Below are 25,934 nucleotides of genomic sequence, written 5' to 3'. Positions count from 1 at the left end.
AAAAAGCCTAATACTCTAAAGGCTTATCTACTTCACTTCTTATTGCCTGATACATCATTCTGGCTTTCAACAAAAGTTATAAAGCATGCCAATAGGTAGACCAAAAACAGTCTAAAGAGACAAAGCAAGCATCAGAACCAGACTCAGATATGACACAGATTTTAGAATTATCAGACAGGGAATTTAAAATGATCACAATGTTAAAGGCTATAACAAAAAAGTGGACAATATGCAAGAACAGATGAGTAATATAAGGAGAGAGATGAAAAGTCTAAGAAGGAGTCAGAAACAAATGTTAGGAATAAAAAACCCTGTAACAAAATTGAAGAATATCTTTGATGGGCTCATTAGTAGGCAGGAGTGGCCATAAAAGGAATTGGTGAGCTTGAATGTAGGTCAATAGAAACTTCTCAAACTAATACGCAATGACAAAATTTTTTTAAAAAAGAACAAGATTTAAGGGGCAATTTCAAAATGTGTTACATATGCTATGCATGTAGGAATATATAAAGGAAAAGACAGAAAAGGAACAGAAGAAACATTCTAAACAAGAATCTAAGAGGTTTACAGAATTAATGACAATCACTAAACAAGAGCTCTAGGTAGACCAGACAACACAAAACAGGATAAAAACTAAAAAGGAAAGAAAAGAAAAGAAAAGAAAAAGAAAGAAAGAAAGAAAGAAAGAAAGAAAGAAAGAAAGAAAGAAAGAAAGAAAGAAAGAAAGAAAGAAAGAAAGCTCACCTAGGCATATCATAAGCAAACTGCAAAAAAGAAAATATTGAGAGAAAAGATAAGGAAATTCTTAGAAGTTGGAAAGGGAGGAATTTGCATTTAGAAGACCAAGGATAAAATTACTGTGGGCCTTTCAGTAACTGTCTAAGATAGAAGAGAATAGAGAGAAATATTTAAAGTGTTGAGACAAAAAAAGTATCAATGTAGAACTCCATATTCAGTAAAATAATCTTTCCAAAGTGGACCAGAAATAAAGACAATTTTAGACAAACAAGAACTGAGGCAGTTCATAGCCAGCAGATCTGCTCTGTAAGATATAGTAAAAGGAAATATTCTTTGGGATTGTAAATGATTTACATTACAAACTTGGATTTGCATAAAGAAAAGAAAAGTGCTGTAGAAGAAATTAATAAAGGTAAGATTATGTGTGTGTGTATACACACATATTTTATTTTTAATGCATCTAAAACATACCTGTTAAAGTAAAAATATTAACAATGTAATGCATGACTATAGCATAAGAAAAAGTGAAATGGATGTTATCTATGCCATAATGGATGGAAAGGAAGAATTGGAAATATTCTGTTATTAGATATCTGTACCACACGTGAAGTAGTATAGTGTTATTTGAAGGTGAATTTTATAATTTAAAATTTGTATTGTAAACTCTATGGCTATTGCTAAAAAATTAAAAAGAAGTATAATTCATATGCCAAAAGAAAATATAAAATGGAAGCATGCAAAGTGCTCAATGAAAGGCAAAGACAGAAATGAAAGATCAGGGAACAAAACAAACACAAAAAATAGGAAATGGTTTCAGAAAGGAAGGTATTAATCCAAACATATCAACAATCACTTTAAATATGAATGGCTTAAATATACCAATTAAAATAAAGAAATTTGCAGAGTGCATAAACAAACAAGACCCTGCTCTATGTGTGCTATGATAAAACCACATTAAATATAAAGGCACAGGATTTTTTTAAAATAGAGAGATGGAAAAAGATTTAACATGTTAACAATAAACAAATGAAAGCTGGATTATTTACATTAATTTCTTGACAGTACAAAGCAAGCATCAGAACCCTGAATTCTGATAGCACTAAACACATATACTGGAATTATATAACTAAGTAAATGGATGGTAGACAAAGGGTGTCAGGTTTCTTACTGTTGGGATGGTAAAGATAACCAAACAGAGGAGGCTAGAATGACCCATATAGTAATGGATTAGAGTTGGCGATATAAGCATGAACTCATGCTTACTTTAATATAGATACACATGGTTGCATATAGACACATTTTCAAATATGTGTCAGCGTACACTTACACACACGTCTATTCCCTTATTCTGTCAACTGGGAAGACCTAGAAGCAATGATATCCCAGTAGCAACAAGTAAACTTGGTCCTCAAATCTTGGTTCTTAATACCATATTCCAATAAAAGGAACGAGGATTTCTTAGAGTAATGTCTGATTCTAGGACTATAGCAGAAAATAAACCTGAAGTATCTTATAGGGCCAGGATTTTCTCTAAAAATAAACAAACAAAAAAGGTAAAGAGGATATGTCAGAGAGACACAGGAGCCAACTGAAAGAACTCTCCATGGCCAAAGCTGGCAACATTTGAGCAAAAAATTACAAAAAGTAGGATTTTGAATTCTAACGTTAACCATCACATAAATATTCACAAGTCTATCTTTACTTAAGTGATTAAGTGGGCAAATGAATAAATGAAAGTGGGAGAATAGAAATCTCCCATACAGAAGGCTCCAAATAATTTATGCAGATAGCCAGCCCTCAAGGAGAAAGAGCATAACTTCCCACTGCTGAAGTGTGGAGTCCACACCTTTAGTGAGGGCTGTACCTAGTGAGCATATGGAAAGGGAGCACAAAGACTAACTTTACAGTGGAGAAACCCAGCAAACCTACCGGAGCCAGATGATCAAGGATAATATCAGCAGCAATGTCATGTTGATGGTATGTATTCTTGATATGATGTGATGAAATAGCTTTTATCTGTGTTTGTTTCTCCCCTCAAATCTATAACTCTAGTCAATCGACAACAACAAAAAAAATTAGACAAATCCCATTTGAGGGGACATTCTATGAAACACCTGACTAGTACCCCTCAAAACTGTCAAGGTCATCAAAAATGAGAGAAGTGTGAGAAACTGTCACAGTCAAGAGAAGCCTAAAGATATATGACAACTAAGTGTAACGTAGTATGTCAACAGGATCCTGAAGGAGAAAAGGAAGGACATGCACGTAAAAAGTAGAAAATATAAATAAAGTAGGGACTTCAGTTAATATAGCGATATTGATTCATTAACTGTAACAAATGTACTATAAATATATTAACATAATAATAGGGCAGACTGGGTATAGGATATATGGGATCTCTCTGTAGTATCTTTACAATTTTTTCTCTAAATCTAAAACCATTTTAGATTAGGTTATTTTTTAAAATACAAAAAGAAAAAAAATAGACTATTATAAAATATTAAAAAGGAAGACATTTTATATTTGATGGAAGGGTTTTCTGGGCATCGTCTATCACCCCATGATCACCAGAAATGAGTTTCTGATGTGACTGGTGAGCTTTCCTAATCCTCCTCCAGCCTTCATGCACATATATCTTTAAGTTTATAAAGGTACAAAAGGGCAGGCTTTCTGCAAAGAAGAGTGTTGAGTTTTTTGTTACAGGATATGTGAATACCAGTGCTTTCTTCTAATACCTCCAAATAAATCCCAATATTCTTGGCTTTCTAAACTCACAACAACAAAATTATCTTAAAAAGGTACAAACCATGAAAAAGAAAGGACTGCAGCATAATGATATCAGTAATTTGCAACTACTTTTGTACTACTAAAAAATTCAGAAGTTAAGAAATCATAGAATTTATCAATAATGTTATTTTAGCATCTCTAAAAATGTTTTTATGCATGCACTAAATAAATATTTAGGTATAATCTACTTTGTGTTAGTCTCTCTTTCCTGGGGAACATGACTGATGTGGATTTGTTCTCATTCAGCTTATGTTCAGTGGGAGACAGATGATGATGGTAAATGAGATATGGTTCCCTGGGATGATAAGTGCAATGAAACATTAAAATAAGTAAGTAGATAGAGTTACTTGTAGTGAACATAGGATATACTCATGGCACGAAGTGCCTCTTCAAAGAAGTAATATTTGAGCTAAAAAACAAATAATGAGTGCAATCCACATGAATATGTAGGCAAGACTACTTGATGCAGAGAAAATTACAGGTACTTAAGCATAGAGACTAGAAGAAAAAAAGTTTCCTGTGGATGCCGGGGAGAGTGGTTTTGTTATTTTGGTCACAACTATGAAACCAATTAGCTGGCATTACTAATACCTAATTTAAGAGTTTTATTGAAATTAGAGTAAAAAATACAAAAGAAAGAAAGAAAAACAACCAAAAAAAGAGAAAGGTTTTACAGCCAGTGTGAAATAGGAAAGAACAAATGATAATTATTAATAAGTAATGCAGTTCATGTTTCCATAGAAATTATACACTATGGCTTAGGCTTTCATGTATACATTTGTGGATCTGGCCATTGCAAACTAAACCATGGCAAATAGTAAATATAATAACAAAAATTAAAAAATATGTAAAGCTCAGTTAATGGATGTTTTGCCCATATAAAACTGAAAAAGTAGTGAGAAATAGTGATAAAAATCTGAGGAAGAACATAGACCTGGGGACTATGAGACATAGCAGGTGGACCCTGAAGAGCAGGAACCTTGCAGGGAATTGGCAGCTCCGTTGGTGGAATTCCAGCCATTTGTGTTATATTTCTCTGTGATCAGAAGAGTGGCCCAAAGGAAACTTCCATGGCTAATTGCCATGAACTATGTTTAATTTAATAAATCACAGCTGCAGTGCTCTCTAACAGGGAAATCTCCTGAGTCTGTATTGCTTGAAGGGGTTGATATCCATAAAACCACAGCATTTTCCTGCCTGAACATTAACTTAAAGATAAAGCATCTAGAAAGATAAAAGTTTTCATGAATTTAGGTACAGAATGCAGTGAGTTTAATTTAAGATTAACATTGAATAGCTGTTTGAGTTATGCTATTTCCTTGTATCAAGGTAAACATTTTAAATTTTGAAAAGAATAACATATTAACATTATAGAGCATGATAATGTTTAGTTTTCCAAATATATCTACTGGGATAAATGATCTAAAACACATACACTTCTCTCTCCTATAAATGTAAGCACCAATGCCATTTCCCTAGTACCTAAAACTCTGATAAAAACATAGCATGCATGAAATAATGTTTGTTAATTAAATGAAAAAGCACAAGAACTATGAAGAGATACAACTAAATACATATAAAAATTTTGCATTCATGCATGCTTATTCAGGACATTTTTACTGGTAGTTTCTTATTAGATCACTGAGAAATAATGCTACTTAAAGGGATAAAAACAAATGCATACTTAGATGCAGTAAAAAATTAAATTTTGAAAAATCACAATATGATAAAAATATATTGAGAAAGTTTGTTGCATAGGGAACAAAGTGTGAAATCTGAGTGGAAAGCTCAATGTCTCCTGCTTATGTGATCTGGACTTTTTCCTAGGCAAAAAGGCATTCCTTTGCTGCTTACTTTTATAGAATTTGTCAAGAAAATTTGAATAGTAGACAACTTAGACTTTTTTGTAAAAAAGAAAGTTGTCTGGGGTATTTTATCTATTACAGGCATCATATTATCATTGGATCTAGTCAAAAGCATTTTTTTCCAAAATTGCATAAGATTCAAAACCAGCTATTTTCTTCTACAATCATTGATTTCAATAGACAGAAAAGAAAAATAGAGCATTTCAGCATGGACCAATTGAAAGAGAAAAACTTGGAGGTAGAAAAATATAGTTAAGTACACAGAAAAAGTGCTAGTTAAAATTGTCTGCAGTTATGTGAAGGGTAACTGCAGGAAGAATTATATTTGAGTCAGGTAGAATAAATACTAAGGAAGTAGGTAGAGACGATTATGGTTAATTCAATAGTCTATTGAATTTAGGGAGCAGGAGACAGTCATAGCTGACTCTGTGCTTCTTTCCCATTAATCTGGAATATGGAGAAACAATAAGCAGGAACAATTACAGGGGTCTCTTTTGTCAGGCAAATGAGCCTATAAATTACATATTATAAATTATATCCAATAAATTGTAATCTGTAGATTATAAATTTGGGGGGCAAGCACTTGCCACTATTAAATTTTTATAAAATATCAATCGCATTACTAACAAAATCACTGGTGAAAAAAGAATTCCAGTTAAATATGATATACCCCAAATTTGGTATCAACTGGATTTTGCACAGCTTGTGCACTGTTAGATATTACTCATAGTGTAGCTAATACATGGGCATAACACTTAAGGGGATGTTATTTGAGAACAAATGTATATACTACCTGCTTTTTGGTTTCAACTTCAGAATATAGCTCTATCTTTTACAGAGAAGAGTAGTTGTGATGGTTAACTTTAGTTGTCACCTTGATTGAGCCACAGGATGTCAAGATATCCTGGTTAAAGATTATTTCTAGATGTGTCTGTGACAGTGTTTTCCAAAGAGATTAGTATTTGAATTGGTGAACTGAGAGAAGCAGAAGGCATCACTCAACCCATTTAGGGCCTGAATAGAACAAGAAGGTGGGGGGGAGAGTGAATTGTTTTTCAGCTGGACTGATGGAGCTAGATACCAATCTTCTCCTGTCCTTGGCAATCCTGGTTCTCATGCCTTTCTTTAGACTTGGACTAGAATATGCATCATTGGCTCTCTGGCTCTCAGGGCTTTGAACTACACTGCCAACTTTTCTGGGACTACAACTTACAGATGGTAAGTCATGGAACGTCTTAGCTTTCATAATCATACAAATCAATTCCTCATTCATCTGTCTCTCTCTTTATAAATAAACAAATAAATACATGGATATAAATACATGCAAACATGTACACACACACCCTATTGGTTCTGTTTCTCTTAAAAATCCTGACGAAAAAAAATATCAAAGTATAATTCTGAATTTAACATGATTGGAACTTTCTAAAATTCTATTAATAATGGAATAATTTTTCATTTTTAAATTTCTGCACTATTTTTGCATTGTGTGTAGAAATTCATTTGATCTAACCAATGAATTATAATTAGTAGTAATTTGTATATATTAGCAAATATTTAGATCAACTCATGTCTGAAAATAGGGGTTGCAGAGGACTTAACCAAAACCAAAAATATGCCTCATTCTACTCCTGAGTTCTAGTTTTTGTTTTGATAATGTCTGTTTTTCTCCATAAGCCACAGTTCAGTTATCTTGTCCTACAAATAAAGACAAGCATAACTGTACAGTGATTGTCACAGTAGAACAAATATCTAAAATTCTGTGGCTCAAGGAATAAATTTACAGACCAAAGTGTAAAATAAACCTACAATAGTAAAATTATGTTAAAGCCTAAAAAACTATGTATCTTTATGAACTATAAAAAAGAATCGAATTATGTTCAGAATCATCAGATGTGTTTCTAGTTTTGACTTTCATGGTGTGTGTGTATGTGGGTGTATGTAGGGAAGTTTAGAAATTTGACTATGATTTCAATTTTCCTTAGATTTATTCAGAATACCTTAACCCATAACTATATGAATTCATACAGAATAAATTTTCATAAGATAAGCTTCTCTTCCTTTTCTGCAAAACCCAAAGTCCAAGCAAATATAACCTAAATACATTATTCTAACTTTAGCTGTCTCTGGCAGAACTTCATGAGCACACAGTAAAATCTTCCATGGTTTTTACTCGGTAAACTCAGTTACTTTCACATGCTATAATTCTTCTCAGAACATTTGATATCATTTTTAATCACACACTATCTTAGCAAAGATTTTTTTCTTCACCATTATTAAAAATATATAACTTGAAAGGCTTGCTAGAAAAACCATATTCATATACATTAACATGTAAAGAAACTGAACTTTTTAAAAAAGCAAATCATTGATTATATAAGTTTATATCTGAATGATATTCATTTGAATAATTCATATCAATTCTGTTAGCATAAATATAAGGGAATATCTAAATCAAATCTATTATGTACAATTTTTAAAATTTAGAATTTTAGTTATAAAATTAGAAAATTATTGATATATGACATCCCAAAATGACCAATACATTTTAGTTTTTATTAATGTGAGACAATTATATCTTCCCTCTAAGAAGTTGGTTACTTTCAAACCATGTTTATAATGTTTTTCTCTTCAAGTTTTAAGATAATTGTTCCTCTTCAACTCTCAAATGAATTCCAAGCTGTCTCAGTAAACTGATACCTTGTGCCATTCTTCTTTTACAAGAAATAGTTTAATTAAAACTTCTGTAATGTTTATAAATGCATCCTGAACATAATTTCTCATTTTTCAAAATTTCCATACTTTATGAAGTAAAAAGATTAATTAATATTGTAGTTTATCACAATTCTTTAAATTCTAAGCAGGCATACCAACACGTTGTAAATGAATTTGTAAGGTAATCTTATAGACATATGAATTATATGTTAGATTATGTTTTAGAAGCAGATATCTCTACCTCAGAGAGTAGTGACATTCTTGTCATGTTATCTAAAATCAAATCATGAAGATGACCATCAAAGAAAATAAGATATACTTTTTGTCTTAATTTTTTAATGAATAAATCTCATTTAGAACGATTTCTCCCAATAAGTATAGAAATCATAAGCACACAATTTTTATCTTATTTTAAATTTTTCAAATAATTTTCAATTTGTTTCTCTACCGACAGCCCTCCAGCCTTGATATATTCAAATAAAGCAGGAGCAGCAGAAATCATATCTAATTTGCAATTTTAATATAGAAAATGCTCTTAAAAAGACATCAAAAATTTAAATTTTTTCCAAGTTTAATCAATAGTGCCACCAGGTGGTTACATTAATGCAAGAAAAGAACATTGCTATTAAAATGATTTAATTTTTTAAAAAATATTGTTGGGGCTTATATTTCACAAGAAAGTAACATAAATGTCTATATGAGTACTTACATTTAATGGAAAGCAATATAAAAGTTCCTTTAGCTAACTTCTATTTCTTTATAGTGAGTTACTTTTAATTATTCAGTTTCACAAAAACTTGATAAACCACATAAATTTTATTTGTTGCATGTAATCCCTTCTTTATTAGTAAGTACAAATCTTATTTTTTCAATTCTGACAGTTTAAATAATACGTAGATGCCAACAATTGAAAATAATCCAATGATAAATGCATAGAATGTGTCAGTAATAATGTAATACAAATTTATCTTCCTCACTGAAATTTTTCCAAAAGTGTACCTTAATAAATACTCATGATCTTTCAATTTAGATGGTACTCTGGTTTTATCAAAATCAATAGCTACTTGATCATATTTTTATCAATACTAATAGTTGTTTATGAGCCATATTCATTGCAGCATTTAAATTTATTCATTTTCTTTTATTAAATGCAAGTATTGTTTTCCTCTTACATTTTCTTCCCTGTGCTGCTACAACCTCTCCACTACATTCACTGGAAGAGGGACCCAGCTAGTAGCTTTGGAATGAAAAAAGAACTTGGCTTTCATATTTCTGTTTCTTACGCTTCTGATTGGGGTCTATCCTAGCTGCAGAGAATCTATTTACTAAATGTCTTTCAGCTGTGAGTAAACTTGGCTGTATAAGTCTATGGTCTTTCAGCATTGTTGATGACTAGATCATCAAGAGAAATTAAGAAACAAACAAGACCATATAAAAGCTGTATTCCATCATATCAATATTTCTGGTAACAAAGATGATAGTTTGGTGTTTATCTCCTCCCACTTCCATTGATTTCCCAACTAGATTACCACTTTAGTGAGGAAGAAAGTATAAAGGAACAAGACATGCATTTAGTAAAAATAAATGAATGAATTCAGAATTTCTTTAAGAATGGCCCCAGCCAACAACTGGACTATCCTAACTCTAGACCCTGAGATAATAAATATTTGTTGCTTTAAGCCACTGTGTTTGGGATAATTTATTACTCAAAAGCATATAACTGATAAACCTGTGTACTGTTGATTGACAATGAGAAGCCACCATATCTACAGACTTGCCAAATGAATTGGTTAAAACTCTGGCTTCTTCTTCCTGAAGTGGCCTGGCGAGGTCCAGCTACCACAGTCAGAATTGCAGGAATGATAATGATTATGCAGCCAACTTTGACCAGTGTGAGGGAGGAGAACAGGAGGCTCAATTAGCAAATCTCACAATTTGTTGAAATCCCCCTTCCATCCTCAAAAGAAAAATCCTAAAATGTGATAGTTTCATTCGGACTGTCTCCAGAAGACTCCAAGATAGAGCTGTCAGCTGTGTTTTCGAGAACTGTGGCCAGCTTGGTAATATACTTTCTGGTATTTACTAATTCCTTGGCTGCCTCTTTCCTCTTTCTTTCCTCCAGCTTCACTGGCATTACACTCCCCAGTAAGCTGTAACCCAGCTTTTGCCTCAACAATTCTTTTTTAGGCAACTTCTCTGTAGCAAATATTTAATACATTACTGAATTATGCTCCTAAAAGTACAAGTTCATGTGGAAATCCACCACAACCTAGTTTTAATTATCTTTAGACTTGCTATAAATTATACTTAACTTATATATAATGTATTTAACTTATTTTACCCACAAGAGAGCTATAAGGAATGTGACAACTCAGATTTTTTTCTCAATATTTGGAAACATAATTCTGAAAATTTAGAGTTTTGTGGCACTGCTGGTATAAGGATATTATGAGTTTTGTCAAAGTTATTTTGAAGTAGAAGTAATATGCTCAGAATAATGAGGTTAGATATTAAAAAATACCATATTCCAGATGGATACCTGTATATACATAATGGGCTAGAATAATTACTGGGATTTCGAGAGCGAGGTATTTAAGTCATAACATGGCAGCAAGGGTCTGAGTTTAATTTAAGGTTGAAAATGAGTAAGAGTTGGCAGCATCTCTGATAAATAACATGTGTACATGAGAAGAATACACAGCATTATTTTTTTTATTAATTTCTATACCCTACCTTAACTGCATTTATCATAAGAGTTGCTAGATAATGTGAAAAATTATATTAAGAAAAATTACAATAACAAAAACCAACCATATGTCGAGTTTCGTATAAAAGATATTTAACTTCTCCTTAGCAGTCACTGAATTACATTGAATCATGGAAACATATTGGCTATATACAAATTAGAGAAGAGTCAAAGGACAAATAGTAAGGATGACCTGAAAATGTAAAACGGTGCCAGTTGCGGCACAGAGGATGTGAAATATCTGTGGTCTTGATCTTGAGGGGACTTGGAAATTTGGCAAGTAATAAATTATCCCTAATAGGAACAATTTGTAAGAAAATGCAGAGAAATGGATTCAAGCAAATTAACATTTTGAACATGTGAATGATTCATAGGAGGTTGTGTTAGAGAGATTATTATACTAAACTGATCTTGGTTCCAAAAACATAAGTTAGCTTTATATCCATACATTTATACAAATGATAGCCTTCTAGGGCATACTCTCAAGGTGATCTTGAAATTTTTAAGCAAATTTTGTTTGCAGATATAAAATAATCTTAAAGCAATGTTTATCTAAAAATAAATATTCCAAACTGCAATTTACCATTGATAGTCATTCCTAAATCATTATTAAATCTTATCAATGTATCTATATAACTATTATTCGATATTTTGGAAAAAAAATCCAAATATACTGGTTTATTGCTTACACACACACACACACACACACACACATACTTATATATATATTTAATTTCTTCTTAAATAGAACTTCCTACTTATTTTGATAAAATAACTATCCTGGTATTGGTTATTCAAATTATGTGATTCCCTGATTTGATTTCTTATCATGAATATTCTTTATTTATTTAAACAATAATTGTTAATTTAATTTTTAAAACTTTGATAGCCAACTTTAAGCTAGATTTCTGCCACATCATTGTTCTATTACAAAAAGCATTTAATTTACGGAGACTTTTTCATGTAATGTGGGTCATTGGCAAAAATAATAACCCTGCTGTCATCACAAAATTAAAGGGTTCCAAATCATTAACATACAAAATTAATAATAAACCATTTAACATAGACACTTGAGGGAGCCCAGATGTTCTTGCCTAATTAGAGAAGACCTGACCCTGGATGACAGTATATTTCAATCACTTTTTTAAATAAGCATAATGCTACCATACAGAACTTTAATACAGCCCACAGTGACATTCCCAGGATTAAGGAAGGCTCAGTAAAATGTCAAAACTATCTAAAGGTCAAAGGGGGAAAAAAACAACTACCATAAATACAGAAACTAATCTCCCTTTTTTGATCTTACGGAAATACAGAGTTTAGTTTTTCTGTTATAATTATAGTTGAATAATGAAAAACCCCTAAACAACCAAAATTTCAGCAATGCAACTAAGGAAGTATTAAAAAGAAATGTCTAATCTTAAGTGTGTATATTAGAATATTAAAATCTAAAGGACTATAAAAATAACCTACAAAATAATTTTAAAAATAAAAAAATCATAAAATAGAAAACATTGAATAATTAGTGATAGTATCAAACCAAATGCTAATGTGTTAAAAGATAAATAAACTATGTAAACCTCTTTCAAACTTGATAAAAAAAAGTAGAGAAGACACATGCACAAACAAGATTAGATTTGACAAAGCAAAAGACACAAAGATGTCAGAGAAGTAACAATAGTTTGAAAAGCCTAGCAAAAGGATTGGCAAAATAAGGTCCATGTATCAATCTGACCCTTCAATCTGTTTGTTGTTTTTTAGTACAGTTTTATTAGAACACAGACCTTGTTTACATATTGTCTATGTCTACTTTGAGCTACAAGGGCAGAATTGACTAATAGTGACAGAGACAGAGAATGCAAGGCCAAAAATACTTCTATCTGAGCCCTTACAGAAGAATTTGCTAATCTCTTCCCTAAAAGAAATTTACAGCTTTTGGGAGGAAACAAAAAAGGAATAGTAAAAAATTTACTCAGGAATATACTAACTGATATTGAACAAATTGGAGCAGTAAGAGAAAATAATTACAAATAAACAGAATTTCAGACAGTTTTAACACTGAATTTGACAAAATGTCAAGAAAAATATAACCTCTTGGCTGGGCGTGGTGGCTCACGCCTGTAATCCTAGCACTCTGGGAGGCTGAGACGGGTGGATCGCTCGAGGTCAGGAGTTCGAGACCAGCCTGAGCAAGAGTAAGACGCCGTCTCTACCAAAAAAAATAGAAAGAAATGATTTGGACAGCTAAAAATCTATATAGAAAAAATTAGCCGGGCATGGTGGCACATGCCTGTAGTCCCAGCTACTCGGGAGGCTGAGGCAGTAGGATCGCTTAAGCCCAGGAGTTTGAGGTTGCTGTGAGCTAGGCTGATGGCATGGCACTCACTCTAGCCCGGGCAACAAAGCGAGACTCTGTCTCAAAAAAAAAAAAGAAAAATATAACCTCTTATGCTCTGCAAAATATTTGAGATAATTAGAAAAGAGAGAAGTTTCTCAATCTTTTGTTTAAAACTAGTAAAATTTGTAGTTTTTATATATATTCATATATTATATATGTAAACATCTGCATGTGTATATATATTTTGATATATATATATATATATATGAATAGTTTTGGAAAGTTAAATTATAAGGAAGACTTACTTTTGTACACAAATGCAAAAAACAATTAAAACACTATAAGCCAAATCCAATAATGTGTGAAAGATTAGAAATGGCTAGACAGAGCTTATCACAGGGAAAAAAATCATTATTTAACATTAGAATTTGATAATTTAATTCACCATCTTAACATGTCTACCAAAACCAAACAATCTCATCAATCCAATAGATCAGGGATTAGTAAGTAATTATATTGTAAAATACAGATATAAACATATATATGATGGAAAATATAAGGAAATACTATGATATTAGATATGTATATCATTGTGAAAAGAGAAATAATATTCAAAGCTTATTAATATATTCTATAGTATAGCAGTTAAATGAGTGCTCATGTGCATACTGTAACTATATCTATCATGTTTTAAATATTTTATTTTTCAACATTATTCTAAAGTCAAAGTTAAGATACATTAACATTTTTAAATAAACCTTATTAATTCCAAATGAAGAGTAGCACATGTTAAAAAAATTACAGTTGGTACTCTTCTTGAGAATTGCAAACTAAAAAGCTTAGGAATACATTTACAAAGCTATATCCTGATCTTGACACATTCAGATATCAAACTTATTAAAATTTAATGATGAAACCTGAAAAATTTAGCATTTAAGCTTTATGATGGATGGTTTCAAAGTTTAACAAAAGAAATGCAAATCAGTAATAAATATTATCTTGAATAAAGGAAAATACCCAAGATGACTGAAGATTTAATGCACGTCGATTGTTTTTTATTAATACATTTGTAATAGGCTTGATTGTAGAAAAATGCTACTGAGATTTTTTGGGATTGCTAATAAAAAATGCTCACCAGAGTGGTAACTGGTTTAATAATTTATGGAAATATGTTTGGGAGGAAGTCCTACATTGTCTATGTGAAGACCTTGAATGTACCAGAAATGGTTCAAAAAAACCTATTGAGAACTAATGGACCTTTTAACCAATGATTTTGGAGCAATTTGTTCTCAACATTGGGAAAAGAAACAAACAAAATTAAATCACTAGTTTAATACCATACTAAAACATAAAAATATAAAGAATTGCATTGCAAACCAGATTTAAAAATTGCAAATATCATATAAAAGATAAATTTGACTATATATATGTGTGTGTGCTTATTATATGTATATATAAATATATATATTTATACCTATAAGCCTAAAGACATTACAAAGAAAATTAAGTTCCAGCCTAGAAAGTGATATTTGCAAAACATATGTCAAACAACATTAATAAAGAACTCCTATAAGATATGGAGACAAGGTAAACATTTCAATTAAAAAACAGACAATTACATAACAGGGAAACACAAATGGTCAAAATCATTAGCAAAAGTTTTTAGTACATGTTTCCTTAGACCACATCTACTTATGATAAAACTATATACATGTGTGATCTCTTCTATGGGTTACACTTCAAAGTGGAATTATATTTTTGTAGGTTGAAAATACCTTCAAATTTCTTGCATACTGACTACTTTTTTTCCGTAGTTACTGTACCTATCTGTATTTTCTTACTTTTAGCATATCATTAAAATGGTTCCATATGATCAGATTACTTTTTGTCAAAGGTTGTGAAATAATCTTACATTGCTGTTAAACTTCCCTGATATTAATGACTATGTGCCTCTTTTTGTCTTTTATTAGTAACTTCCAAATGATTTTTTTTTCCAAAGTGATTGTTCCATTCTCATTGCTACCACAATGTGTGATAGTCCTCTCTATTCACATTCTAACACTAGTCAGTTTTTGTTTTGTTTTAATTTTAGCTCTCTGGTGGGGATGTAGGAATATTTCATTCTACCATTGATTCATACTAATATTTCCTTGATTAATAAGGATTTTGAGCAGCTTTTAATGTGCTTACTCTTGCCCTTTTGCACACCATCTTGCTAGATACAGAAATATAATAATTTTTGTGTATTTACCTTGTATGTTAATTTTGACAAATTCAAATATTAGTTTTAACAGTTTCTTTTATATTCCTTTGGTTTTTATTTCAGAATATTACAGGGGAACAAACGTTTGGCTACATGAAGTACTTTTGTACAGGTTGAGTCAAAGGTACAAATGTGTCCACCACCTAGATGCATTGTACCTATTAGGTATGAATTTATCCATATTTGACTCCCACCTCCCACCTACTTGATTTCCATTAAATTTTACTACCATATGTACACATGAGTGTTGATCATTTAGTTCCAGCTTAATAGTGAGTACGTGTGGTGTTTGTTTTTCCATTGCTGTGATACTTCATTTAGGAAGATGGTCTCAAATTCTATCCAAGTTGTTACAAGAGGTAGTAGTTCACCATAGTTTCCATGGCTTAGTAATACTCCATTGCATACATTTACCACATTTTATTAATCCATTCATGTATTGATGGGCACTTGGGTTGTTTCCACATCTTTGCAATTGTGAATTGTGCTGCTATAAACATTCGAGTACAAATGTCTTTTTTATAAAATATTTTTTTTTCCTTTGGGTAAATACTCAGTAGTGGCATTGCTGGATAAAATGCTAGGTCTACTTTTAGTTCTTTGAGGTATCTCCATATTACTTTCCATAGAGGTGGAACTAGTCTGCAGTCCCAGCAGCAGTATATAAGTGTTTCTTTGTCTCCACATCCACTTTGGCATCTATTGTTTTGGGACTTTTCAGTAAAAAGCCATTCTCACTGGAGTTAGGTGGTATCTCATTGTGGTTTCAATTTGCACTTCCCTGATGATTAGAGACATTGAGAATTTTTTCCTCTCTTTGTTGGCCATTATTCAAAATTCTTCATCTTTCACTTCAATCTTTTCATTTTAGTTTGTATCCATTGGTAAGGAGTTATTGTTTTCTTTCAGGGGATGTCCTTTCCCTCTGATTTTTCATGTTTCCAGAGTTCTTTCACTGAGTCCTTCCCATCTGGCCTCTCAGCCAAGACCTGGGGGTGCCAGGCCTGGCTTATAGGCCTGTCTCCTTGTCCCTGAAGATCGATCATTGAGCATGATAGGGAGAGGAGTGCTGGGCCTGAGTTGCTTATGGGGTGTTCTAGCAGGCTTGGTATACCTCTCAGGTTACCTCTGACCTGTTGTATTCACCTTTTCTCAGCAGTGTGTAGTGAGTTAAGTCTCCCAGCTTATTCTTGCTGATGGTGGGTAGTACTTGTGAGTGTGAATGAGCCACACCCTGTTTGTTTGAGTTGGAAGATGCTATGATGAGCTGTATCACTTTTCTACTTGTCATTAGTTGATGTTTTGTGATAGAGCCAGCTTCCAAGATGTTCTTTTGTGTCTCTGGTAGACTCTGGTCCCCCAGGTGGAATATTTGAGTGCCCCAAGCTTTAGGGGAGACCCTGTAGCTCCCAGGGTGTTTCTTGATCTCCACCACCACTGAGGTAGGGTGAGGAGCAAGGCAGTTCATGGCTAGAGTGTGGGAGCCCAAAAGGCTTTGCAACACCTCGGCAGGGCTCAGAAGTTACTTTTCCAGCAACTAGGGGGAGATACTTATAGGAAGGTCAGGACAAGCTCTCCAAACTTGGAGAGCTATTAATGGGGAAGGGAGCTAAATGCTTGTACGCTAAGGCCCTGGGCTGGGTTATTTGTGTCCTTATTTAGTAGCATAATTTTTCTGTGGGGACGGTGAGGGGCTCCCCAAATTGCCAGTCCTTGGATCCCCACACACTCAGTAAAATTGAGTCAGTATGTGCTGTAAAGTATGTGCCAATTGACCTCCCTGTCAGTAGGTGGCACTTGCCAGAAGGAATAAGCTACCATGTTGTTTTTGGGTTCTGTGGCTGGCTCTAGTCCCTCAGAAGAAGTAGTCAAATGCCATAGGTGATGGTGGGTGGGGTCCTGGAACTTCCAGGAGAGTCTTTATTCTCTGCCACATCAGAGGAGGGTGGGAGAGTGGCTGGATGGGGCTGGGGTGAGTGTGTTTTCCCTCAGGCTTTGGCAAGTTCAAATGTCTGCTCCCAACTTCTGGGCAGAGCTGCCAGGGAGGAGCTGAAGTGACCCCACCTAACCAACAAGTCTGCTTATGGAGGCAGATCCATCTGAGATTCCAAAACTGGCAGTCTGCAATGGGCCTTGCTCCTCTCCCCACCTCCTCTGCTCCACAGTTTCCCCCTGATGGCTGCTGGCAGGCAGGAGCCCAAGCCAGCTCAGCTGCCCCACTACTGCGATGTGGGCCAGGCAGTTCCCTGTCCAGGATCCTGGCCTAAGCTGGGAGTGTAGCCCTCCCATGGGGGAAGGGGTTCCGTGAGCATGCCACAGCTAGAATGCACACTGCATTCTCCTCCCAAATCTCTGCACACAGGCTCCTTTGCCACTCAAGACCAAGAAGATCAACCCCTGACCATGCTAGGGAGAAGCACACTGGTTCTGAGTTTCCCACAGGATGCCTGAGCAGGTTTGATGGCCCTCCACCAAAGGGTGTGCCTTGCTCTGATGGAGTCCCTGGGCAAACAGCACCAGGGATGGCTGGCAAGCAGGGAGCTCACAGTCTGAGCACCCCTCAGTCTGCTGCAGGACCCCAAGAGGAAAAGCTTGAGTCCCACTCTCTGTGTAAGCCTCTGTGTGGTGGCTCAATTCTCTCTCTTGGCAGCCAGAGATGGGGGAGGGAGAAGGGAGGAGAAGAGTCTGTATGAAGGAATGCTAGCACTCTGGTTGTCTCTGACCCTCTCTCTGGAGGCAGCCTGCCTAGAATGTCCAAGTTCTTGAGTCACACAGATCACCTGGGACCCACTCGACCCCTGTGGCTTCTGCAGTCTGGGCCAGAGTTGGGAAATATCTGTGTGGGAACAAGCAGCATGAAATCTGAGGAGTTGAAGCCCATGGGGGAGGACAAAGGTACACAGTGGGTGGAGAAGCAGTATGACACCTGCCATCCCCACTTGGGTCTGTGGGGACGGGGAGTGCCCCAATGGGGCTAGGAGCCTGGTGCCCTGTCCACAGGAACTTCCCAGCTCATCAGAACTCACAGCCTCTGGGCTTATGTGGGTAGAAAGTATCTCTAGCAGATCAGGAACCCACCAACTATCAGAAATATGAGAGAGGGAGAAACAACACATTCCACCTATGCTTCTCAGTGGACTCCAAAGCTCTCAGGGGTTGATCTTTGCTGATACCTTTCTTCTTCCTGTTCTGCTCTGTGACTTCTTCTCATGGAGTCTCCTGGGAGCCTCTGGCACCCTTCCTTCAGACCCACATCTGATCTATGTCTGTCTGTCTCTTTGTTTTTTCTTTTGCATCTAAAATTTCTTCTTACTGAGATGTTCTAGCAGCTGTGTTTCCGGTCAGCCATATTGTCACATCTCTCAGTCAGAAATGAAGGCGGGAAATATCAGTTCTGGAGGCTGGAAGTCAGACATCAAGGTGTCAGTAGGGTCGGTTCCTTCTGGAGTCTGTGAGAGAAGGATGTGTTCCAGGTCTCTCTCCTTGGCTTGCAGATGGTGTCTTCTACCTGTGTCCCTTCACACTGGCTTTCTTCTATGTTGTATATTCCTTTGTATACTGTAGTATTTGTTAAATTATCTGTGAATGAAGACAATTTATACTTCTGATACATTTTTATGCCTTTTATTTTATCTACCTACTCCACTAGCTAGCACTGCCAATACAACACATGGTCTTCCATTCAGTAGCAGATCATGGACTTCCTTGTCTTTTCCATTGCTTTATACTTCTTTTTGTAGGGATGTTGTTCAAGATTCACCATTTAGCATGATGCTAGTTCTAGGCTTTTTGTAACTGCTCATTATCAGACTCAGGAAGGTCTATTCCTAATTTGCTGAAAGCTTATATTATAAAAGTGTTAAATTTTATCAAAAGTGTTTCCTCCATCTATTGGAATGATCATGTTTTTCCTACTGTGTTCTGTTAAGGCCATCAACAAAATCAATTAATTTTCAAATGGTAAACCAAACTGCATCTCTGGGACAACCTTTCATAGGTATGATGTGTTTATTATCTTTTAATATATTTTTGGATGCATTTTGCTAATATATTGCTTTGTATTTTGTGTCTATGTTCATTGAAATTATTACCATGTGAATTTCTTTTCTTGTGATACCCCTAGATGTATTTCTCTTTGAATTTTTATGCTTAGCATTTGTTGAGATTCTTGAATACCTGGATTTTTTAATATGATACTTGGATGATTCTCATTCATCATTTCTTGAAGTATTTCTTTCTGAATCTTTTATGTTCTTCTTTTGGATGTTAGACCTTTTGACCTGGCTCCGTTTTTCTTTATGTTCTAAGTTGAATATAGGAGCTCAAGTAGGAAATGTTTTGGAAGAAAATTTTGGAAGCAATTATACACATTTATAGCAATGATCAGTTATAGTTACTATTTCAATATAATCCTGGGGAAAATATAGGTGACAACATATAAAAACCTGGAGGATGCTTTACAAATTTAGGTAGAAAATGACTGATTATGGGATTTTTAATATATGGGTAAAGAGTAAATAGAAAATAATATTGTTTGCAAAATGAGAAATATGAGTATTAAATAATGAATCACCCTTCAATTATAAATTTGAGTTATTTCAAATTATTTTATTACTTAATTTTATAAAAACTACACATGTATTCTTTTTGAGCTCTGGTTACCTGATTCAATCTGAAATTAATTTCGTGCTAGAAATAGGCAGTCTGTCTTCCATATGGATGTGTTTTGAAAAATACCAAACTATTTGCAGCTTAGTTTACTTAAGTTTTCTTGAAGCAGAACAAGTTGCATAAACACATTATATCAAAATCATTTTTATAGTAAATAAAGCTATCATTCCCTCATTTTGCAATTGCTATTCTAGCTTCCTTGATTTTCCCAGCTTCACTCTCAACCCCCGAAGGACTAAGAGACTACACTATTAAAGGGTCGTTTTCAACACTTCACTTCTACCTAATACATACAAATAGATTTTTTTCTTCCATAATTCATAAATTTTCTGTATAACTTGGAAATCTAGTCAATAAAACTTCCAACTTTACAATGTAACTTTTATCATCCTATTCAGGTTTTTCATTCTACCATACCTATTTTTACTTTGGTTCCATTTATTCAGCAATTGGCTTATTTAATGCTCTTTTGCAATGTTTTGCCTGATTCCTTTATTAATTATAAAGTATAGTAAAAAATGACTTTGGTTACAATTGTGTCTTGGTTAGGCAAATTAACCATAAATATTTAATCCAAGAAACAGATAATTATTAACTCAGATATTTTCAGTTATATAAGGAATAGGTTCCTTCCAAAGTGACTCTGTCAAAGTTTCATTCTAAGCACAAAACTGTTCACATATAGGTGGCCAAGAAATATTTCTTCATTGAATAGATATCAAGTAGTTTATAGGCATACTTCTCAGAACAGTGAATTAAGGAGTTTACCTTTTTTATTACCTTATTTTAGTAAAGCCAATATCTAAAATATTATTTTTCATATAAAAGAAAATAATTCAGGAAAATAGATTATAAGAATGATTCACTGGGTAAAGGTGGTGATTTTTTACCTATTTTAAAAAAAGAGAAATTAGTGTTCAGGTTTATAAACTTATATAAAATGTGTTAACCAGTAATATTCCAGAAAATATTATAAATACATAGGTACATGAAATAACAAAAGAGAACTTTTCCACACATATAGAAAAAAATCACCTTTTCACAGTAAATCAATCTCTTCCTCTAAATATTATTTTTAGCATATCCATGTTTACCTTTTCCAAGTCAATGTTATCCTTTCCATGGCATTTTGAAAATTATTTAATAATGGTTTATTGTTTTTGAAAAACTGACTTATGAAAGTGAACATATTTACTATTTTAGCCAACACAATATATTGTCCTATTGGACTTTTTATGCTACATTTCACAAAATTTGAATGATTTTATACAATAATGGAATTTTGTCTCAGACAGATGGCCAGAAGATCATATCCTTTCTTCCAGTTTGAAAAATTTACTAACTATCTTGAATGGTATTGTTATCATCAGACTCAATTTTGGAAATAATACAGTAATGTGAAACATGATTATAATACTTTCTATTATACTTCAAATTGCAATAAAAGTATAGAAATAAAAAGTATATTTTAAACCAGAGACACAAATTGGAGCAGACACAACCAATGTAAAGGTATTACAGTCTATTTTAATGTCAAGAGTTTAGAGACTACAGGTGATTTTATAGATTCAACCCTCAATGCAATATACACCTAAATTAAATGCTTTCTGTAAAAATGAAATAAGAATTGAGGGCAGGGTAAAATTACAGTTAGGTGATTTCAAAAGTTTGAGTAAAAACAGATTTATTTATTTTACTTCTTTATCTAAAGAAAACAAATATTATCCATACTTACGATTAAGTACAATTGAATAAAGTAACTTTCTGTGGGAATTTTGCAACAGGTAAGACTAGAAGAGGAGTGAAGGAGGTAGACATAGTACCTTGTATTTAATAGGAAATAGGCTTGCTTCGAAACAAATAACTACAAGATAAAATTATACTTCTGAGAATAGAAACCAGTTCCCTAAATGCGAGTGAGCAATAGCTCTATAAACAACACTGAAAAGGATAGGGTGATTGTCTATCTCATTCCTGTTATAAACCTAAATATTTTGGAATTGTCATCTCTTTTAATTTAATATTAATTATCTTCAAATTATCTTTAAAGATAATATACTAGGTATCTAATGTTTCATGAATGTGTAATCAGGATGTTAGCCAGGTTTGAAATCACTTGAAAACTCTTGGGGCCACAGTATCTGCTTCCAACGTGGCTCAGTCACATGGCCTTTGCCACAGGATCCTTGTTATGTAGGTCTTTCACATAGAGTTTTTTGAGAGTTATTTGGCATGGCAGCTGGCTTCACCCAGAGTGAGTTATACTGAAAGTGAGCAAGAGAAAAGCTTCAAGGTCTTTTATGACCTACCTTGAATGTCACACACCATTACTCTGACATATTCTGTTCTAAATCAGTGGGTCACTAAGTCTAGTCCACAGTTACTGGCAGGAGAATTAGGTTGTACTTTTTGAGGAAGAAGTGTTGAAGGATGAGTGGACATATTTAAAAACTATGACAGAGAAGAGCACTGAAATTTCATTCTTAAAACAAATGGATATGGTACTTAAATATGGCCAAAAACTAGAGATGATATACTTGAATGACCATAAATTATTGTTGAACTCCTTTCAAAGAGAATGTGGTAGGCCATGCTAACTGCTGGATTGCTTTGCTGCATTTAAGTAAGGATCAAGATGGATTATTGTGAAAAATAAAAAAATATACAGGCCGTAGAAAAAGAAAAAATATCATTTTTAGAAGACAGGAAGCAAAACAACTTTGTGCTCAAAAGGGAGATGTCCAAAGAGAGGATGGCTGATTGATGGAAAATACAAATCCCTTACATTATGTTTCTTCAAGTCATTTCATACAACATCTATAATTCACTAAACATTTTGGAATTTGAAACTTTTTTGGGCATGTGTGATCAGCTGTATGTGGACTCTGGGTAGATGCAAGTCAGGAGGTATCTGCTCACATTAACCTTTCATGTCTAAGTTATATAAATCCAGTGTATTCACAAATAATTAAGAAAACTAAACAATCAGTCAAAGTCCATGAATGTTAGTTAAAAGATAATTTTTATTGGTTTTATGTAAGTCTTTATGTGCTATAGTGAGCAAAAATATCAACAAAACAATTGGGTTTATTTATCTAGTTAGAGATAGGGTCTCACGGTGTCACCCAAGCTGGAGTGCAGTGGCGTGACCGCAGCTCACTGTAACCTGTAACCTCAAATTCCTGAGCTCAAGTGATTCTCCTGCCTCAACCTCCCAAGTATCTGGGACTACAGGTGTGCACCACTATGCCCTGTCCAAACAATAGCTTTTAATGAAAAGCTGGCTAAGAACGACACAGAGAATATAAACAAACTTTTCTATGAGATAATGTTGAATTTATACTCTAATACTATGGACAGATGTAATCATATGTTAAAAAGAAAATTTAAATGGTAAGTGTATTAGGATAAACCGTCTGTAACAAAGAGTCTAAAAATAGAGTAGACTATATACAGTAAAAATGCATTTCTCTATCACATAATGACAGTCCAAGCTCGTGGGGACTTTGTTTCACAGGCTTGTTTGCTATTTGCCACCCCCAGCGGTTTTATCCATTGCTGAATGGCCAAACAGGAGTCAGTGCCCTGGCTGCACTCCTATATGAGGTAAGGAAATTCTCAGAAAAGTTTTTTGAGTTGAGGATGACTTGAAAGTTGTACACTACATTAGGCTTACATTCATTAATGTGGACATAATGACACCTTGCCACAAGCAAGGCTGCCAACGTGAAGAAAGGCAGCCATGGACCCACCTCAAAGTCAGGAGAGCTCTACTGCTACCAGGAAGAAGGAGGTAATAGATAATGGGAAACCTTAGCGATCTCTACCACGGTAAGAAAGTATAGGAGTTGGTCTACAAAGAAAATTTTAAAGACCTTATATGATTTAGCTAGAAAAAGCGAAGACTGAATATTTAAGTACCTAAAACAAAATGTAAACAAGTATAAAATTTGCCTTATTAAAATTTCTTCTTTCTAAAGCAGGATAAGCATTTACCTTTGAAACCTGAAAAAGTTCAGTTTCATACACCCAAGAGAAGGCACTTTGATATGAACCCATTCTATATAGATTTGTGGCAGTTTTTACCAAACAGTCTTTATTCATGGTGGCCTGAGAATCTCAGTAAATTTTTCACAGACCTCCTAGAGTAAAAGAAATACCAGAGTTCTGTTTATTAAGGCATTATTTCCAAACAACTTAAGAATATATATCCCAATAATTTAGTAATCCTTTGAAAAAAACAATTCATATAAATGGAAAGAAAACCTAATACTTTTATTGCATTGCTAAATAACCCCAATTACTTGCCAATGGGATGTGTGCCCCACTGCCAAGAAACTCTCTTCATAAAAATGTGACATCTTCTAAAGAAATACACTATGATATAATATTGAAACTGTGAATTACCTTAAGCAAGCAATGTGCATGATATTTAAGACATGCCAAGTATTGCTATTTTTCCCTTGAAAATTTAAAATATCCCATGACATTCCTGTGACTTTGCCTTGACCCACAGTTTGAGAATTGTGGGCATATGGAATGAAATATCTCAAAAATATATTGGCAAAAAATACAAATACATACAGAAATATTTTAGAAAAACGTATCAGTGATAATGCCATAAGAAGATAAAATGATTTTTAGAAGAGGAAATTTCATCACTATGGGAATAGTGGGTAATTAATCAGCAAGGAAGTTGAATTATTGCATACATGAGAGAGGAAAAGCCCAGCCTTAACTGTTTACAATAGGTGGGATCCTTACGTCTACATTCCCTGATTGCTGGGTCAAAAATAAATAATTAATAATCCACATAAAATGTACTAGAGAATGAGAATGTATTTAGAAAATATAAGTTAAGAAATAATACAGTATTTTAAAAAGTAGCTAAATAGATGTCAACTTAGAAAAGCTGATAAAGGAATTATAAATACAAAAATAGAATAAGCAAAATAAAATAATAAGAAAAATAAATTTTAAATATTGATCAGTTGGAGATACATTAAAATGGTTTTTAACAAAATTAGGTAAAAGACATAAAATAATTTAGAATATTTTGAAGATTAAAATTATTCAAAGAGTCTAAGGAAAAGTAAAATTAAACAAAATATTAATATCTAGGAAAGGACCAATAAAATAAAACAACACAAAATATAACAAATAATTCTAAGGCCAATGGATGCCTGTATGTAATGAACTTCCATTTCAAATTATCTCCTTAAGCCCCTAAGTAGACTTCTTGGTGTAGGAAATTACAAAGAGTAGAACTGATTATCTTCTGCCTTTTGTCTTATCCAACCAGTGATCAGTCTATTTGGAATACTTTGTATTTGAGGAGACAAACTTTCTTAGTACAATTGTTAATAGCTCAAATTATCAGCAGAACAGAGTGCTGGAAATGTATATGTGGTCACTATTTAATTGTTTTGTTCATTTATTATAGAGAATACTATTCCCCTTTATGAATTTTGCTATAAAAATAACTATATTTGCTTATTTATATATGTTGAGTTATAGTATATATAATATGTATATATACATACACGTGTATGTGTATATACATATACATATATGTGTGTATGTATGTGTATTAATAAGTGAATGTAAGGGCATTTATACACATACCCACACAACTTTAGTACCGTCACCCATATTTGATCATTCCCTGCAAGGGAATAGGCAGAAGAATGTTTTTTTCCAATGATATAAACAAATTATTTAATATTATTCAAAGACCTATGTGTAGGTGTTTGTGATGTCTTTTTTATGATGTAGAAGAGAAAAAAATATGGTTTTCTGAGTTCGGAAACT

This window comes from Lemur catta, chromosome 1 (genome assembly GCF_020740605.2).
Source record: "Lemur catta isolate mLemCat1 chromosome 1, mLemCat1.pri, whole genome shotgun sequence".
Classification (NCBI taxonomy): Eukaryota; Metazoa; Chordata; class Mammalia; order Primates; family Lemuridae; genus Lemur; species Lemur catta.
The sequence above is the reverse complement of the archived record's forward strand: the minus strand, read 5'-3'. Positions refer to the sequence as shown.